General features: G+C 40.0%; 1 long non-coding RNA gene across 1 annotated transcript; it reads right to left on the bottom strand.

Moving 5' to 3' along the window:
- Positions 1–4,270: 4,270 nt before the first annotated feature.
- Positions 4,271–16,254, bottom strand: LOC132996470 (uncharacterized). Its single transcript, XR_009677120.1, has 3 exons — positions 16,135–16,254; positions 12,135–12,270; positions 4,271–4,329 (listed from the first exon to the last, which is right to left on the bottom strand). It is a non-coding gene; the product is annotated as an uncharacterized LOC132996470 (long non-coding RNA).
- Between the last annotated feature and the right edge of the window lie 3,663 nt (positions 16,255–19,917).

Here is a 19,917-nt window from a genome sequence, read left to right as displayed (position 1 = left end):
TGTGCTGTGTCTCAGCAGCTGTGTCCCAGCCATCGTCCTGCTGGCCTGTGTATATGTGAAAACAGAGTCCGCTGGTCTACGTGAGTGGGTGTGTACACCTGTGTTTGTGTGTGCAAGAGAATGTGAGCTGCTCGGTGTTAATAAATAATCCCTTGGACTGTACGGGCCATCTGTCGTCATGCTTGCCTCCGTTCACCTGGCCACGTTGGACTACCGGGTAAGAGAAGAGGGGAGGAAGAGGAGGAGGGGTGTAGGAGGAAGACAAATCTAAACTGTGAGCCACTAAAGCTGCTACTGATCACACTGGCTTTGTCCAAGCACAAGAGAATATTCTAAAATTGTTATACATAAAAAAAATATTCAGGATGGGAAATCTGATGCATTTAAAAAAGGATGCTGCACAGACACAACCCACCCCTCAGAAGTGATGAAGATGGTAGGTTCCGCCTGTGCCAATGGCTGCTCTTATTCTATACATACGTCACACCAGTCAGAGAGAGGTCTGCGTAATACTGCTGCAGACTGAGCCACTCCCACCCCACAGGGGTCTGATGGCGGCAACAGATCAATAGGATTGAAGGCTGAGATTACTGTGAAGAAACCAAGAGGAAATAATTTATTATTTTGCCATGAGAGAGTCTCATCAGGCATTTGAGACAATCTATTCAAACCCATTTCTATATTAAAATAATTATTTACTTCAGTAAAGATTAAGCCCATTATGAATAAAACAAATTGCTATTAAAGCACATTTTTAGTCATTTTAATAATCAAATTAATTTATCTCATAATTTCTTAGGATTAGCCGGTTGCTTTCTCTGGACCAATAGTGAGTGATTTTTTCATTTTCTAACCTCATTGTGGAAACCCCAGAAATGACATGATACATTGATACAGTTTCATTTTCTTTTCATATAGGTCACATCACTTCCAGTGATTAAGCTACTATGACCCACAGTCATTTACAGCCACCTTTATCACCATCCTGTCTGACCCCAGGCACAGCAATCAAATATTAACCCTCCTCATCCATTTTTCATATACAAACTGACTCTTTCCACATCAAATGATGCACGCAAGAGAGAGTGGAGGCAACTTTGCACTTGTGCTATCCCGTTTCTTTCTTGCATTCGGTCTTTGCAGTAAAATGAAACAAACACTGTCTATGTGGAGATAAAACCTTCTTTTCCAGGGATAGTTCACCACCTAGACCTGAACAGCCCAACAATGCAACAACACAAGTAAAGGTTCTGCAGTTGACAATAGGAGGAAGTAATGTCTCAAGAACTTTGCCCACAATAACCAGCAAAGACGAGTGCTACATGTTTGAGTCACCACCCAGCAATAAAAACACAACAATACAGTAAAGTGCTTCGCTTCAACCTCCTCTAAATATCATATCACTATGAGACATGTGATAACCTTATATATTAAAGACCTATCAACATATGCAGTGAGAGAAACTTGAAAAAGAAAAGGCAGGCTGCAGATTATGAAAAAAAAATCTGAATTTTAATAATGAATCAAACCCACTGCTGTAACTCCTTTTGAGTACATATTGAAAAACATGTGACCTATACCAATCTGTGCGAACTGAGAGCTGATAACACTGGTGAAATATTTGTCTGAAGGAACAACACCGTGGAATGGCATTTGTCACGTTAACTGCAGATTTGGCCCACGGCGTCTAGTACAGAAAAACAGAACGACCCAATAGTCACGTAGTGTTTATACTGCTGATGTGATACATGAAAAGTAATTATTTATTAAAGATCAGACAAGTCCTCCTCCCTGTCTGCAAACAGCTCTCAACAATAAGAGCAAAACACGCTACGGGACAAGGATTATTATTTAACAAGACAGGCCAAATTCCTCTGCACGTCTGAACTGATTTAAAGCATTTTCCCATGAAAGCTGCTCCTTGTTGTCGATCAGTTATGTGTCATTAATTATATATTAGGTGTGGATCAACAATTAATAAGTGCTTCCTCAAAATATGTTACTGAATTAAATGTGACGGGTACTTAACGCTTCATAACCATAACCACATTATTGGTGAGACACTCAATACGTTTCTTATTAACCAACCTTATTGAGCTGAATATGGAGTATGTGTTCAAACATCTTTCTACTGACACACCCAGAGCAGACTCAGAGCAACATTAACATGTGGCTCGGCATCACAGGGGTACAGCCTATCTAACACTGTGAGGACACAGCCACAAACAAGCTCATGAAATCTTATAAAGACACATCATACTTAATATATATGGAAAATTCATCAGGGGAAATACAGAAAAAAACTGAAGAGGTAGTCATGAGTAAGTTCAAACTTTTCAAATACTTTTCAAGACTGCAAAGTAAAAATGTCAGATATTTCCATATAAGCTGAATTTTATGTGTCACTGGTCCAATCACTGATTTACTGACTTTACATCATAAATGTCTTACTGTTCTCTATTGACTCAATGATCAAACCCTCAGTGTGTTTGAGAGAATTTACCAAAACTAACAAAAGCTCCACCTACAAAAGAAGCTCGTAGGTGAGGTGAGGCTGCCATAGCCTCTCACAGGTCTAGACAATCTATAGATCTAATGATAAACCCTGTCGGTGTTGCTGCGGCAACAGATATGCCAAAAGTGTCAATGTGATTTCAAAGTGGCCACTAGGATGAGCCATCTGTGGAGCTCCAGCGGAAACTGTTAAGGAAGCCAAGAGACGCCAGGTTAATCAGCTTGCTGACATTTGACATCTGTGTCACAAATGTGGCTGAGGAGAGGGGAGGACACGCACGCACGCACACGCACACGCACACGCACACGCACACGCACACGCACACGCACACGCACACGCACACGCACACGCGCACACACACACACACACACACACACACACACACACACACACACACACACACACACACACAAAATACTAAAACAATAAAAAAGGTGGTCAGCATTCTCAAGGTTATTATGCATCTTGATCAAATTAGACTTGCCAACTTACCCTTACAACTAGTTAAAAATACTGTCTTTGTATATGTAGATATTTGTTGCGGTTTTGTAAGCTCAAAAAACGCTTTGCAATTGTTTTGATCCATCTGTAAAGACAAAGATCTAATTTATCTTCATACCTTGATTTGAAACTTGTTCAATCATAAAAAGCTGCCATCTCACATTTTATTGGCCAAAGTAACATTAACTTTTAACTTAACTTGTAAATTTTCACTAAGGTGGTGAACTATTGGGATAATCCCTACATTATCACATTTACTTTCTTCTAAATATATATAGCTTGTGTTGTTACCTCTAAAGTTTAAATTGATAAATATGACAAGAAGTTACAGTCTGTGTATTTTAAGAGGATAACATAAAGTGGGATCATCCATGCTCAATATTTAAAATATTAAAAAACTAAGCTGCACATGAAGCTGCAGGGAAATGACTGTTTATTTGCTCCGATGGAAGGTGTAATGATTGAACACAAAAGTCAATAGAGACACATTTAATATTTCATAATAAGGTCAATCAATACAGCATTTAGTGTGGAAATGAGACAAAACTCACTGAAGTACTTGAGCGTCTCTCCGATCTGGTCGTGAGTGAGTCCCAGAACGACCTCTGGTGGCAGCAGGGGTGTGTGCAGCCAGTCGTCATTTTCGTACCCAAACACGCTGTCCGCTCGCAGAGTGTAGTTGGGCTGAGCCTCCGATAACAGGCTCACTATCTCCAGCTCAGGTAGGTTGGAACAAAGGTCTGAGCGTGGTGGTGGTGGTGGTGGGGGTCCGTTGTTTGAGTGAGTGTGTGTGTGTGTGTGGGTTTGTGGATAAGGAAAGAAAAACACAGAAAGTTAGCAGCACTTAGAAAACCATTAGTAAACACTGCCCTCTGCTGATTATTGTAGGACCGAACATCTAGTTTTCAATTGTAAATCAATCGAGCCACATGCATAAGATTATTCAAGGTGTGACCTACCTGTTAAAGTTGACACATCATGACAGGGCCGTGGTCCCAGGTCCCTGAGGTTCTCCTGTGAAGTGAGCTCAAGAGGCTGGGGGTCCACATCCAGAGACCCCGCCGCGTCCCCCCTCCCCTCATAGAGGGAGATGGCTGACTGGGAGTCCAGGGGGGCCTGTGGGGGCCAGGAGGGAGGAGAAGAAGAGGATGGAGAGGAGGCAGGGTGGGACAGCTTGACTGGGGCCGGAGGGTTCAGGATGAAGACAAACTGAAGGCTACAGCTGTGCCACTGTGGGACTGATGCCCCCTGGTGGCTCAGGGAGATAAGACAGGCTCTCAGGGCATCAGGTTCAAACTTGTTGGAGAGTGTGACTAGAGAGAGAAAGAGGAAGAGACAGAAGGAAAAAGACAGGGAAAATTACATATTATAGGATTTGTGTGCAGGAAAGTCTCTAATGCAGTAATAGTAGTGATACAATGCTCTTGCTGAATCTTACTGTCTTCAACTACTTTAATTTGATGTGAGGACAGCACTCTATATTTCCGTTTTTCAGACAATAACCACATCAAATTTGAAACTGACGCAATGCTTGACTTTTTCTATTTATGAATTTAATGAAAGTTTTTGTTTTGCCAGATATATTTATATATTACAATGTAATATATCAATAACTGGTCAGAAACACACTATATAACAATTAATATTACAGCCTCACCTGAGTTAAACTTGTTCGTACAGTGATTTTCTATCTAAAAAAATATCTGTGCAGCCCTTGTATATCTGTGACAAAACTTAAAGATAACGTGTCATTTCATCATAATATAAAACAGAAACTCCATACAGTCATGTTATGTGTGCCTGTGAGAGAATTAAAACATTTAACACTGAACTTGTTACCATTACAATGGTTCCTAATACATTTAATTTTGCAACAAAATAAGATCCATTTATATTTCAAAAGATCCACACTCTCCCAATATCAAACCTTTTGTTTGACCGAAGAGCCTTTGACTAGAAGACAGTGCAGGGCCTGGACCCCTGTCTGTGCTTCAAGGTCACAAAGATACAGTTACACCCCGCAGCTACACGCAGATCAGGTTTCTCAGCATAACTGTAACACTCCTATACAGAGCAGGAGCTGGTACATGCTCAGTGAACCACACACAGAACCGCTAACAGCTAAGGCCAAAAACCATTTGTGCTATATTAAGTAAAAGAAAGGAAATGTTACTACATATTTGCACAGGTCTGTGACTGTTGGACATAATTGACCATGTATGTGCCTTTCATAACACCTTTTTAGATTATATTATTGTTATTATTATTATTAGTAGTAGTAGTAGTAGTATTAGTAAAGCCATACTCATACTAAATATCATAATAATAATTTATATATTATATAGTAAACACACTCTATTTTGTTACTGCACTTCAGAAACTTGCCTGTATCCACTGTTCTTGTCCTTCTTATATTGTCTCTTGTTTTGCAAAAAGTATATAAGATTTTAAAAAGTGTGGTTTTTTTAATCTAGTTTCTATGAAAAATATTAACCAAGTTTTCATTCTTTAAATGTGGTAATACACAATAGTACACGACAAGCATTAAAACAAAACGTGCATTTTAAGTCAGGACATTTTTCAGGGGAACATTCATGACAAATATTTTAGTTAATCTGTTTTGTTTATAGATAATAAATACAGTCTCCCACAGCTCAAATAAGCCTGTATTATTGTCGGAATAATGCGTTTGTCATAAAGGCTTCATGCCTTACCTTCTACCTTGGCTGGTAAGAAAAGGACACTTGATACCTCGTGCCAGTTATTGCAGTTATAAAACAAGCAGGCCAGAGGGCAAAGAAATAGTCCCAATTAAAGCAACAGCTACTAGACGGCCATATAAGCCCAGACCACAAATGCACATGACACACACGGCTGAAGACTGCAGCTGTGTACACATCACAACACACCCACCTGATAAACCATGAAATGATGCCCCCACTACCACCACCAGAGGCCCCCTCTCTTTTCCCCTTCATCCTTCACAGCACAGTCCATCCAATCAGCTGAGTGTTTTGGTTTGCAGCCAACACTTCACCATGCATCCTCCATATGACTCTGCTCAGCAGCCACACATGCTCTCCAGCTTTTATATATTCACCCCCTTCACACGGACCATGAGTGGCAGTAAATCTACAGTATGCATGGGGTGAATAAAGAGGTAAGGTTCCCACTTGCCTACATCCCATAGACACTCTACATAATCTACTAATTTATCATGCATACAAAACAAAAGCTATCCACTCATGGACGGAAAAAAAACAGGCATGTCCAAGCTTTTCTCATTAACACCCTGTCATGTCTAATTTAGCTGTTAGTGAAACACACTGTTGGTTAGTTAGCCATGCAACCGAGCGAGACCCTGTCAGCCACTTAGGGGTGACACCAGGGGACACGGTTATTAGCCCTCTCTCCCTCCTTTGTGTTCTTGTCTTTTTACTGTGCTGGGCAGGATGCCAGAGGGGGAAAAAACCCAAACTGTCAGCGGAGGAATCAGCCCCAGCATCATTCATACAGAACATAATGGGGGTGCACAGTGGATTAGAGCACATCCGCATTCAGACACAGCAACAGAAGAGACGGTCAAAAGAGATTTAAAATGCCATCAGGGATTTTTGAGAGTTTACTGTAACCACAAATCAACCTGACAGTGACCAAAATAATCACAGTGAGAAAAGCTGATGCTTCACGTTTGCCAGTGGCTTGAAGTTACGTCTAAACTGGAACCGCAAAGCAGAAAACCCTGCATGCCTCCGACCTTGGAGCCTGGACTGGATCTGAGCTGAACCCTTCCGAGGTAAAGGGTGTTTGAAAGGCTCTACGCTGGTACTCTCAGCAAATAATGTGCTTCCAGGAGGGTGTGTACGTGAGCAGAGGCACACAGGAGTGAAAGTGAGATGGAGGGCGGGAGGGGAGAGAGGGAGGGACAGAGGACCCCTGCTCCAAAGGGGTTGGAGGAGGGGTGCATTTGAAACCTGTGTACTAGTACTTAGGAATGAATGGGATAAAAGATACTGTTAACACGTCTTATTAAATCTGTAAGTGGCAGATTGAATGAGTGACCTTCTGCAAGACAAAAGCTCCTTTATTATATGTTCTATGAAACACTGAGAGTGTAGCTGCTCCGAAGACAATAAAACCTCTAAGCAGTTAATTCAAGCAGCAAAGTCCAAATTATCCTCTGAAGCAGAGTTAGTTATCTTGAACCTATTGAGATATCAGGAAATTACAGCCTCAGATATCAGAAAATTAAGACTCATGCACAATAATATAAATCTAAATTTAAAAATGTATGTAGTGGAACTACAGTCCAGTAACTCTTCGATCCCTTTAACAAATAGTATTATTTATATACTATTTCTCATAGTGGAGCACTTCTATTAGACTGGCAAGTTTAAATGTATGTATGTAGGCAAAAAGTAATTTTTTTCTTTAGTTATAGATCATTTTTAGCTGCCACTAGTTGCTATATGTTAAGACTAGTGCAGTGTTTCCTTGGACTATGGTGATGCCGATCGCAGCTTCCTTCCTGGAACTGTAAAAGTGACCTGCAGTGATTGAGGAAGTAAAGGCCGACTCCAGGACTCAGAACCCTGGAGCAGCTGCAGAAAGAGCTGTGTACCTGAAGTTCAATGAAGCTAGACTCGGTGTTCAGCATGCTGGCTACGTTTGTTCAGGGTTCATTAACAGTGAATGTATTGCGTTTTCAAATCGCACAAGAGTCAACACTGCACTTCTTGGGCCGTTAAAAATACACATACCAAGTGTGAAGCTGTTAAGATGAATGGTTCCCGAGATATGCCAGCCACATAATAACCCAGATACTTCGGTGATGAGTAGACATGTATAATTGAGGCGAAGACAACAAATATAAGGAGAAAGAGAGAGACCATTTAATAATGCTTAAAAATAATACAAATCCCTTTTTTACTTGTATAGCTTAGCACTTGATGTTCAACACAACTTTAGGGGCATTTTCCTTCCATAAAAGTATGAATTGAATATATTATTTGTAAAGTCAGACATTTTGAGTAAAGTAATATGTCTTATGTCAATTTTTTAGAATATTCGCTAGTCACTATTTAATGTAGCTTTACACCTTTTCTCCAACAAATGTTTGTCTTTCAGGACTCCTTTTAAACTTTGTCGTCCTCCACAAGTTTGACTGCACTCAAGTCATGGCAGAATAAAAAGCTGCTCAGTTTGTGCAGTTTGACATGAGCTAACAAGGTAAGAGATGAAGAAGTGAGTCAGTGCAAGATCATTCAATTGCAATAAAACTTTTTTTGAAACATTAACATTTCACTCATCAAATAAATATTTGGTGTTCAGCATGTCTTTGTTTTACTGAACACGTCTAGCTACCTTATGGTATCTTTTGTATCATTGGTTACAAGGAATGAGAAGGAAAGTAAACTACTTTTTGAGATCAGGTGAGCAGGCATCAGGAGATTGTTTTAATATCATACTTAGAAGGGTGCATCCGATGTCCAAGGTTATTAATATAACAGGAAAGTTTGCAATGTTGAATAGAAACTGCTCCGATTCTACTTTGAAAATGAGACCTCTACTTAACTCGAGCATTACACCTCAGATGCCTTCAAGGTACGAGAGAATAAAGGACACAAGATATGGGTGATTGCCTCATTCAATGATTTAATGTCATTTGAGCTTTAGAGGCTTGAATTTGATCCAGAATGCATGGCACAGACATCTGCAGCTAAATGTACATTGTACAGTAAAGATGAAAATATGACTTACTTTACTTACTTCTAATGTGTGACATAACAGTGAATTAAGTCTTTCAATGACAATCTGTACAACTATTCTTTACATGACAATGGTAATAGCTGTATTTGTTTGGAATGCAGTTAAATGCAGAAAGAAATAGAAAACATCTGCTGCCAGGAAATATTGAAGCTAACATTTTGATTCTGTTGTCACCACACAACTGTTTAGTAAACCCGCACAGTTTATTCTTATGCTGGAGTACATTAAAGCTAAGGTTTGTCATCATGGAAAATCGAGCAAAAGCAGGCTACACTTTGAAAATAAGCAACCGATACATCCAACCCCCTCTCGTCAAAGCTACATCCCAAATCCCACGAACTTGCATTGACTGACAACAGAAGCTTGTTCGTGACTCGCTCGCTAACTTCTGACTCGTCTCTGCTTCAGCGATGTACTCCTCTTCAGCTGTAGACTCTTGTCACGTGCAGAGAGAGCCAAGGCAGGGTGCTCGCAGGCAGGCAAGTATAGCGACAGACACGTACGCAGCCAATCCTTTCATTCCAACTGACTGATATGATTGTTCGTGTTTATTACAGTCCTGCAAGGGCCACAGACTACTGCTTTTGTTCTTCTTTTTAATTTTATTTATTGACGGCTATCTGGACATGAGGAGGATCTTCAACAAATAGTACGAAAATAGTTTCAGAAACAACCTACCAATCCTACCTTTAAATTCATGCATAATACAACTCTGATAGACTGTTTTGGGGAAACAAGCTACAGGCATTTACCTCCTTATTTGAAACTTGAACCACGTTCAATAGTTCTGTGTAAAACACCAAGTTCAGAACACCAGGCTGGAAATAGATATTTGAGCCTAACCAGCTGAGAGGATGACTTGACCCAACAGTGCATCATTGTGTTGCAGTACAGAGTTAAGCAGACGTGCATCAGGTCACGATCTCAGCAGACTAAGTCACACACACACACAGCATCATAAGACATTTATGGACCAATATAACTGCAGTAGGATGTTTGACAGGTAATCGTGTCTTTCTGTAATGCCAACTAATGCAGTACTCTACTGCCCAGTGCTCAGGTTACACTTCTTTATTCAACTGCTGTCACACTCTTCACGATGATGCAAATGACAGTTGTTCTGAACTACCTGACTCACCCGTTATGGTAAATTAGGAGAAAAGTTTGGTTAAAAATTAACAACCTGACCAGGTTCCTATTACAGGTCAATTATATGAGTCATATTTTTATCATAAAAGAGACCTGAGATAAAAAGGTTAGATCTGGGAGTTTCAATCTCATTCGACAGCAGTCAGGAAAGTCTTGTGTCTTCTTGCCAACATATTCTTTCTTAAAATTGTATCTGTGCGGATAGGTTTCATAATTTTAATAGTAAAATGTTTAATTATCAGGCAGAGGTCTGCACTATGCAAACACAAAACCCAAACCATGACAAAGGGCAGGATGTGATGCCAGATACTGAACAAATATTGAAGATTGCCTCATTAAAGAGCTCTGGAAAGGTGCTGGAAAGGCACTGATAAAGATGCAGAAGCTTACATGAACACTTAGAAAATGGCAGGAAGGAATACGACTGCAAGGAATGAATGCCTATTATTGACTACTAATAAAATGAATAATGATTATAAACTGATGAATCTGTCTGTCATGTTTTTAAATGTATCTATCTATAAGATAACAGAAAAGGTAAAAAATAAAATGACAAAAATAATCTTCAATTTGCTTGTTGTCTGACCAATGGTACAAATCCAAGAATATTGGTCACATGAATATGAAAAGCTATAAAGCCACAGACATTGTTTTGTAGCAATCAAATAATCAGTTGTCCAATTTTAGATGAACCAAATTTAACATGGGTATGGTGTTCCCGTGAGTCGGAGGAGAACTAATAGGACTGACATAGAGGAACAGGAGTTAAAGGAGTATGGGAGACAACAGGCTGGTGTACGGGAGACCTTAATCTGAGCAAGAATGTCACCCTGACAACTGGGAGATCTAAATCTGGACAGCAACTCCGCATGAAAAGAAAGTGGTCACATAAAGTCAAATAACTATCACTAACTCTCTGAAGGAACAATCTGCTCTGTTCTCTCAAAACACAGTCACGTAAATAAACTTAAAGAGCTTATAAAGGAACACATAAAACTTCCCAAAGGAATCACCTTGCAGATCTATGAGGAATAACTTGTCGGAGTCAAGAGTTAAATATTATGCAAGTGTGCAACACAGAGTCAGTTTGCTAAGTTACTGACTACCATGACCTTTAAAACAGACTGGGAGACCAAGCGGCAAGGTTAAAATAAATGATTCTGCACAGTCTCATCAGTAATATCAAATGCTCTTGTGTCACAAGTTAGACCTAAAGCAGGACTTTGGGGGTTTTAAAGAATATTCACTCCATTCATACTACAGTAAACCAACAGACTCACAAGCAGGCAGTGGACTTAAGGCTACACAGTGTTCATTTAGACCTTGACCTAATTAATTTTAATATGTTGAAGTACATCTTGTTGTCTTTGAGTAGCAACCAAGTTGTCTGATAAATCAGATGTTGTTCCTGAGTTTGAGAACTTAACTACAACATAGCTTCTAAATGTGTAACTAAAATTTGGAAGAAATAAAATACAAGAACTCAAATATAAACCACATATAGCATTAACTGCCTGAAGTGCACAAAAGATCAGATTGTTTACACATTTATTTACATTGTCTTGGAGACACACATACTAACAGATTTAAGCCTGCACATAATTCTCAACTTAATGAAATTGGGAAATCATTGTTTAGCGTGTGCATATTAAGTGGAAGATCTATTTCTCGCTCTCACTCGTTATGTATCTGTTTATTTTAATTCAAAAGACTTGTGCGAGGTGCTGTGTTGTGTAGACTTGTGTTCAGGAACAGCTGAATGTCAAAACAGCAGCAGAGAATAAACATAAAACAGGAAGTCTCCCACACATTGTCCCACCTGACAGTTCAGAGACAACTTAAGACCTCAGAGAGTCCGAACCAAGAAATCTCCTCAGGACATCTAATCAGCCGGGCTGGTTCAAAAGTACAATGAGACTTTGCCTAAAGCAAATTAAAAAAATGATTGATTCAACTGATACAAAAATCATCAGTGGACTTCAGGGATAATATATTGTTGTAAATCAAGCAAACATTCTCTATGTTTCTGTGCACAATAAGGCAGATAAATAAACCAGTAAAAGCTTCTGTTGTGGACCAAGCTAATCAACACAGATAGAGTTCAGCAGCAGACACAGAGAGATCATGCTAAAATGCTAATAACACTGGACAAGCCCAGCAGCTATAAAACTGATTAAAAAGCTGAAATAGACTTACTTACTGTGAGCCTGCAGTAGTTAGCATGTGATGATCTGTGCAGGAGAGGGAACTGTCTGGTTTAGTGTATTCCCATTAAATTAAACGATCTCCGCTAGTGCTGCTTTACCGGCCGGCTTCTGTCCTGTCCCGAGTGTGTCCTGTCAGAGCGAAGAGAGAGAGAGAGAGAGCAACAGTGAGGCGGGGTGGAGGTGGAGCGGAAGGGGGAATGAGAGAGGAGGAGGAGGGACATGCGAGGAAAAGGCGTGGTGGTCAATGGTGCCTGAGTCACAATGGACAGATAAGTGACCTAAACGTGAGAAAAGACAGTGGTCTATATAGGGCTTGGTGATGTGGTTTAAATTATTTAAAGATAAAAAATGCTCATATCAGTTGATATCAATAATCACCATGATTAATGTCACATTGTTATTTCTGTTGAGTTTGAGGACTGGTTTTTGCTCCTGGGTGAAGATTGTGGTTGTAAAACTCTACTTTATGAGTAGAGAATGACAAAAACCTGACAACCAGCAGAAGCTTTTAAACATCTGAGGTAGAGTTTCTGTATAAAAATAACTAGGGCCCTCAATAGAGCACATAGATCCACCAAGGTCCAACAATATCATTTAATTCAACCAATTGCTCACACTCATAGATATCAGCCCCCTAAATGTGCCTTTCTTCCATCAAGATCCATCAATTATTCCCTGGAAAATCTGTGACGATGTTGAGAAATATGGGTATTTTTCTAACTAATAGTTTGAGCACAAGCAGGGCAAATCTACAATCTACACAATGAACAAACACAAATGCTGATAATCCTTCCTAAGCATGTGTTTACATTGCCGCATAGCCATCGTGCTATAAGACCGTTTGATCATTTAACTCCTTGAACAACGACTGACTGATCTGCATGTTTACGCTGTGATTTTACATCTTTTGTATGTTCATCAAATAAGGGAATTGTGGTTTCTTAAAGATCTTCCACTTGTTCTAAAATAGAAACTGTCTGGTATTTAACATGAAACCTGATACAGACATGATTTCACAGCAAACAGCTAAAATATTCAGTTACATCACACAAGATGTTTTCCAAAAAGTGATGAATTTCACATTCTTCCGCTTTGCTGAACTCTCTGAGCTGAATCTATGCTTTGACCCCCACATACTCTGTAAACTCATTAAAAGAACAGATTTATCAGCATAACCTTTAACTGTTTGGAGCAACTGAGTCAGCTATTCAATATTTTCATACAGCGCCTTGTTTTTTTTTCAGTCCACGAGAAGAAACTGAGGTACCTTTTCATAATTTTTCTATGCAGGCCAAAATTACTATTGAAGACAAAACTGAAGAAACAAGGTAGTATGATAACATAAACATGAAAACAAACTTTGTGAGCTGACTAGATTTTACTTTGCTGTGGATAAAATTAATTGTCTGAGCAGGGCGGGGGCGATATGACTTAAAATCAATATCATGTGTATTTCAAACTTTTACCTGGATTACGATTAATGGATGATTAATTTAGGTTTTTGTGTATTTTTGTTCTATTTATGTGTTGGGGTGTACCTTCCTCTCGCCAGCTGGGATTGGCTCAAGCCCCCATTGACCCATACAGGATGTGATGTACAGACAATGGATAGATGGATTGTTTGTGCTCAAACAGGATTAGGTGGTCTTAAACATTGCGTCATCTAAAACATGTTAAACGAGGAGGGAAAGAACAAGTGAAAGAAACAAAACTTCTTGACACAGGGACTTTAAAGAGGTTTTTCAACTCTCAACTTCAATTTACTAAATACACACTTTCTTTCAGATTGCATTTGTGTGAGAGGTGTGCCTCTGCATGTCAATCTCGACCGACTATGTTGAACACAGTGAATTATGTGCAGTTGTTAACACACACAGGTCCCATTCATTACCCTGCAGCTTACATTAACCCGTGTGCAAAGAGAGAGGGTGCACCTTCTGTCAGTCTGTGCTGTCTTACTCTATAGTGTAAGTGAAGGTATTTCAGTCAAAGGTTTGGGCACACATTCTAATTCAATGGTTTTATCTTTATTTTTCTTTCCTTCTACATTGCAGATTAATATTGAGGACATCCAAACTATGAAGGAACACATATGGAATTATGTGGTAAACAAAAAAAATGCTCAACAAACCAGAATATGTTTTATATTCTAGATTCTTCAAAGTAGCCACCTTTTGCTTCAATGACAGCTTTGAACACTCTTGGCCTTCTTTCAAACAGCTTCATGAGGTAATCACATGGAATCGTTGTCCAACAGTCAAGTGTTCCCAGAGGTGCTGAGCACTTGTTGGCTGCTTTGGCTTCACTCTGCGGTCCAGCTCATCCCAGACCATCTCATTTGGGTTTAGGTCGGGTGGTTGTGGAGGCCAGATCATCTGACGCAGCACTCCATCACTCTGCTTCTTGGTCAAATGAACTAATCCTCAGCAGCAGAGGTTACTGTCCTCATGAGAGCCAGTTTCATCATAGCGTTAGATGGTTTTAGCGACTGAACTTGATACATTCAAAGTTCTTGATATTTTCCGGATTTACTAATCTTCCTGTATTAAAGTAATGGTGGACTGTCGTTTCTCTTTACTTAGTTGAGTGGTTCTTGCCATAATATGGATTGGATCTGTAGTCGAATAGGCCTATTCACTGTAAAGAGCTGTGCACCAATCCTGCCTCTGCACATCACAACTGATGGTCTCATACATGTTAAGAAGGCAAGAAATTCCACAAATTAACTCTTGACAAGGCAAACCTGTTAATTGAAAACCGCTCCAGTTGACAACCACATGAAGCTGGTTGAAAGAAGGCCGAGAGCAGCAAAGCTGTCATCAGAGCAAAAGGTGGCTACTTTGAAGAATCGAAAATACAAAACATATTCTGGTTTGTTTAACACTGTTTTGTTTACCACATCATTCCATATGTGTTCCTTCATAGTTGTGATGTCTTCAATATTAATCTGCAATGTAGAAAGAAAGAAAAATAAAGGAAAACCATTGAATGAGAAGGTGTGTCCAAACTTTTGACTGGTAGTGTACACTGGTTATTGTTTCAGCATGAGAAGAAAAATGGAGCGGGTGACTCTTAATAACAGAGGAGTCGCCAGTGTTTGTGACAGAGGAGGGTCTGAAGATGTGATGAGATGTTTGCTCTGCTGTAAACTGAGATTGTAAACTCATATTGAGAAGCACTGACAGCTGGAGAGGCAGCGTTCAGTATGTATGCTGCACAAGTGGAACAAGGTCCCAGTTCTGATCTTACTCTCTATTTCAATCACTTTATAACGTTTTAATTTATCTTGTTTTTACTCGTTTATCATCTGTACATGTTCTCTATTGCTGTGATCCACAAATTGCTTTTAAATCGTTGGCTTTTTAACTATTTCCTATTGTTTGCCTTCAAGTTTCATTTTTTTTATTTTAAATCACAAAACACTTTAATTGTGTTTTGAAGGGTATTCTATAAAGTATATTTTAGTTTTTATTATTCTATCTTTTCAATTCCTTTTTTAATGCTCGTTTTTTTGGATTGCCTGAAGTAGATTTTACAACGTGCCGTGATGCCTTGTAAAGCACTTTGGATTGTCTTGTACAAACAAACTTTGCCATGCGTAAGTTTCACAATAAGACAGCAGCTATTACTTTACTGTCAAAGAAATAAAACAGTTAGCTCCACCGGGAAGAGCCCAAATAAACTTGCTAGCTTCTAACAACACGTCGTAAACAATGCGCCACAGCTCCGTGCACGTATGAGCACGGAGCTGTGGGTGGAAATGTGGTTGACTTGTGTTGTATTCGTCAGAAAGTGTGTGCTTGTAAGATGTAAAACAACTTGAATCGTGTCTTCAGCACTTCCACCCTCAGAGGGAAACCCCCCCTGCTGCTGCTGCTGGAGCGCTGTGGAAATTCACCGGGTTTGTTCTGCTCAAAAAAACAAACATGTCGACCGCAGAAGTGTGTGTGAATCAGACCGAGAGGAGAGAGGAGGAGACGAGGTTAGACTCACATGTTGGTTTCACCTGAGCGGGTCCGTGGTCGCTTCAGTGTCTCTGTCAGGAAACTCAGCTGTCACCGCGGCTGCTCCGCTCCGTGTTCCATTTGCTCATCTTCACCGCGCGGGGCATCATGGGACATGTAGTTCTGCGGCGAAACATACTCTGTAATGATAGCAGGCCAGTGCCCATTATAAACATGCCTGTTAGCTTGACCTGTGTTGAAGGTTCAGTGTTTAGAATGTAGTGACACCTAAGGATAAGGTTTTATGTTGCAGCTGAAGATCCCTCCACCCCCCCTCCACCTCCTCCACCTCCAAACATGAAAGAGAACCTGTGGTAGACTTTAGTTGTCATAAAAACTCAAAAGATGTTTGGTTTGTCCAGTTTGGACTACAGTAAAAAAAAAACTAAACATGGCAGCCTCCACAGAGAGTACTCGCTCCCAATGTCAATATAAAGTATTTGAATTTAAAGGGCCCATTCTAAGCCAATGAAAACCACAATTCGTGCAAATTTAGATGAAACACACTTGTAAAAACATCGCAAAGATTATTTCATTATCAACTTCTGCCAATAGATCTCTTTAACTTAAATCTAACTCACTAAACCTTTAGTGCTCAGGAGCTACTTCAGATGTATTCCTTGTAATTATTAAGTCCTCCTCAAAAAGTCCTACAATACACTGTTCCTTTATTTATTGTTTGTGTGCTGGACATGTGTGCAGAGCTTTTCATTAACAGCCTATGGTGTAGAGTGAAGTTGAAATCGTTGCGTTCATCCTACCTGGTTTATCCCCAATAAAGATTTCAATGTCAATATTTTGCACACTGCACTTCCCTGGGCCTATAAGACGCCAAGTGTAAAGCCAATACCATGAGCAGTTTGTAAAATATGCGTTCCACATACAGACAGACAGACAGACATTTGTGTAAATCAGATTTACAGTCAGGTACGTTGAGGTATCCTGCATCTAACTTGCTCAACATATCATTCTTCTGTATGTATATGAAGAAATTGAGCAAGGCTCAATGGCCGGCAACTGGTCACATTCAGATTATTTTAAGCCAGAGAAATCACATCACACTCTTTGGATATTTTTGGTTGACCTATCAGACACAGATCATACACATCGAGCCTGCACAGAATACATAAGGGATGACAAACGCTCATCCTTAAATCCTAAAGACCATAATCTGCTATAAATAAAGTTATTATATCATCTTGCAGATGCAATAGATCTCACAGAAGTTGATTTAGTTGCATACAGTATCTCAACCAGGCCTGTTTCTTTACGAAAAGAGTCCTACAAGCCTGATCTGTCTGATTGTTATGGTTGTCTTTGTGAGAACATCTGTAGTTATTTTTAGCTATCTACCTACTTTATCTGGATCTTCTAAAACTAGCATGGACTCCCACATGTGACTCGAGCAAATGCTGGGCTATTTTAACCAGAGAGCCAAGTACCAAACCTGTTTGAGAATGTGCAGATCCACACACACGCACACAACACACACACACACACACACACACACACACACACACACACACACACACACACACACACACACACAGACACACACACACATATACACAAAAACTCACACGTGTGCTCAGCTATCCTTATTAGGACTTTTCATTTTCTTCCATGCATTATAGACAACCTAACTGAAACATTTCCCATCCTTAACCATGACTAATTCATGCCTAACCATAACTTTAACCTAACCACAAGTCACACATTAACCCTGACCTTAACCAGGGTCTCAGAAATTAAGTTTTGCCTCATTAGGAGCAGGTTTTGGTCCCCAAGAGAACAACTGGTCCTGGCAAGGTCAGTTTTCGTGCAAGAAGGAAGGTAACCAACACACACACACACACACGTACACAAACACATGATCTTCCTGAAACACATGTCTCTGCTCTTGTTGAGTATAAACTGATTGTGAGTCTTTGTCTCCCTCTAGCGGTAAAGGTCTGAATGGAGTGAAGGTTTTTACTATAATCATCTGGTCCAAAGGGTCTCTCTAAACTTTAGTGGAAATATTAATACAATCCAAAAACTTTCATAAAGCCTTGGATATGAAAGTATAATTCAGAATCCAAAAGGCAGATTACTCCAACCATAACTTCATGTTCTATTGAATTGAACGTGTCTTTGTACAATGTTGCTTGTCAAACAGGTCAAAAATGATTTGTCAAGTTAAATCTTTTAATAGGTTTGATATAGCATGTGATTTTTGGGCAGAAACAGCATAATTACAAATTAAAAAGAGCTTTATTTATTCTCTTTATGTTCCTGGCTCACTTTTATACTAACCTAAGTCTTCTGCATATGAATTCTACAGTCACAACAATATGTAAATACACTAAGTACAGAGTTTGTCTCTCCTGGTACAGGTGGTTCACTGCAGCTCTACTGTCCGCTGATAACAAATATTCTTCAGTGGACAGCCAACACTACCCTCTCTGTGTGTCTTCCATTTCTAGTTGATGATTAATAATTTACAACAGCCTCCATCAATCCACTGAGCTAGTGGTCTGCTCCGGGCCACTTCCTCTCACAAGGACAATGGGGCCATTTCCTGCGGGGTGCAAGGCAAAGCATTACAGAGAGCAAAACAGACGAGTATTGTGAAGCAGGGACATCATACTATCAGTGTTTCCTGCTCTTGGAATGAAAGACACTTTTGACCACAGTGAGATTCAGGCTGGTTTGCAGGGAGACTGGAGCCAAGTCAGCCAGACACCAGAGCAGACATGCGTTTGACTCCTGCCTACAGGATATCCAGAGAGTCTCTCCGGACAGTTATCTGACTGTGAAAATATGGTGTGTTTTAATAGAGACAGAGGGGAAACCTCTGCGCGTGAGCCAAGAGATAGTAAGCAAGCAGCCTCTAAGTTATTCTCATTGAAACAGAACAGCTATGACACACACACAAACATACAAAAGGACAGCAACAAGTCCACATTATGAAAAAGTGAATATTAAATCAGCGCTGAAACTGAGAAGTCAGGTAATTTTGGCCGGGTCCCAGTGAGCAACAGTCCCACATGAATACCACTTTGTTCATTCCTGGCTAATTTTGAAAAATAAAGACGCCGCTGTGCTGAAAAACAATGCCACCATTTATGTTACTGCAGCGCCTGTGTCCACTATTTCTGGAAACTGTGAGGAAGCCAAAACAAGTCAATGACAGGAGTCAAAGATGCAGGGGAGAGTCACAGTTTTGAGAACAAAAGGTAGATTCAGATGGTCAGGTTTGTGGATAGGAAAGCCCTGTCCCAAAATATACATTAGGACCTTCAAGTCACATATGAAAGCCCATGAGGGTCAACAAGGTCTGAAGCTATTTTTAAAATGAAGGGCTGTCAGTCCCCACAGATATAATGGTCGACCTTACATAACCATCAGCAGCTTCACTGGCCTTGTCCCCCTCCATCGCTGTCCCTTTTAGCAGGCGCAGACGATGACTGTCACAATGGACACATTAGAAAGAGCCGTGACATTATGCCTCAGGGCAGGACATAGAATATGACCTGACCTATCTGAGCCTGTCACACAGGCAGCTAGAGACACTTAGTTGTTGTTTCAGAAGTACATGCTCCACCAGTGTCTAAAGGGGGAGGGATTCTACCTAACCTTACATGCCTGAAATGAGTAAGCAGCAAAAAGACACACCTTTTGCTACCTGTATTTTTTTTCAGTTGCTGTGTATCAAGTTTTTATTTTTTGAGTGCAGGAGAGGACATGTTATAGTCACAGTGATGCGTAGGCAGCCTCAGTTATGGGATCT

This window comes from Limanda limanda, chromosome 2 (genome assembly GCF_963576545.1).
Source record: "Limanda limanda chromosome 2, fLimLim1.1, whole genome shotgun sequence".
In the NCBI taxonomy this organism is placed as follows: domain Eukaryota; kingdom Metazoa; phylum Chordata; class Actinopteri; order Pleuronectiformes; family Pleuronectidae; genus Limanda; species Limanda limanda.
This window is presented reverse-complemented; position numbering and strand designations above follow the sequence as displayed.